Genomic DNA, 243 nt, shown 5'->3' with positions numbered 1-243 from the left:
CTGAGGCTCCGCCCCCTCCCCAAAAGGAGGGTGGAAGCCCCGCCTATCACTAAACCAGGGTCACTTAAACCCGACCGTCTCCCAAGGAAGCCGTCATTTGTGGCCCCGCCCTTATCCGGCCGAGCTTGCGGCCCCGCCTACATTCGAACAGTGACCTTAATACTCGACTAGCTCCGAAGGGAGCCGAACCTTGTAGCCCCGCCTCCAAGCTGAGGGCTCGTTTCCCCGACTGTGTCCGAAAGA

This window comes from Tupaia chinensis, unplaced genomic scaffold (assembly GCF_000334495.1).
Source record: "Tupaia chinensis unplaced genomic scaffold, TupChi_1.0 Scaffold000131_1, whole genome shotgun sequence".
NCBI classification, from domain to species: Eukaryota; Metazoa; Chordata; class Mammalia; order Scandentia; family Tupaiidae; genus Tupaia; species Tupaia belangeri.
Note: the sequence above shows the minus strand (reverse complement) of the source record.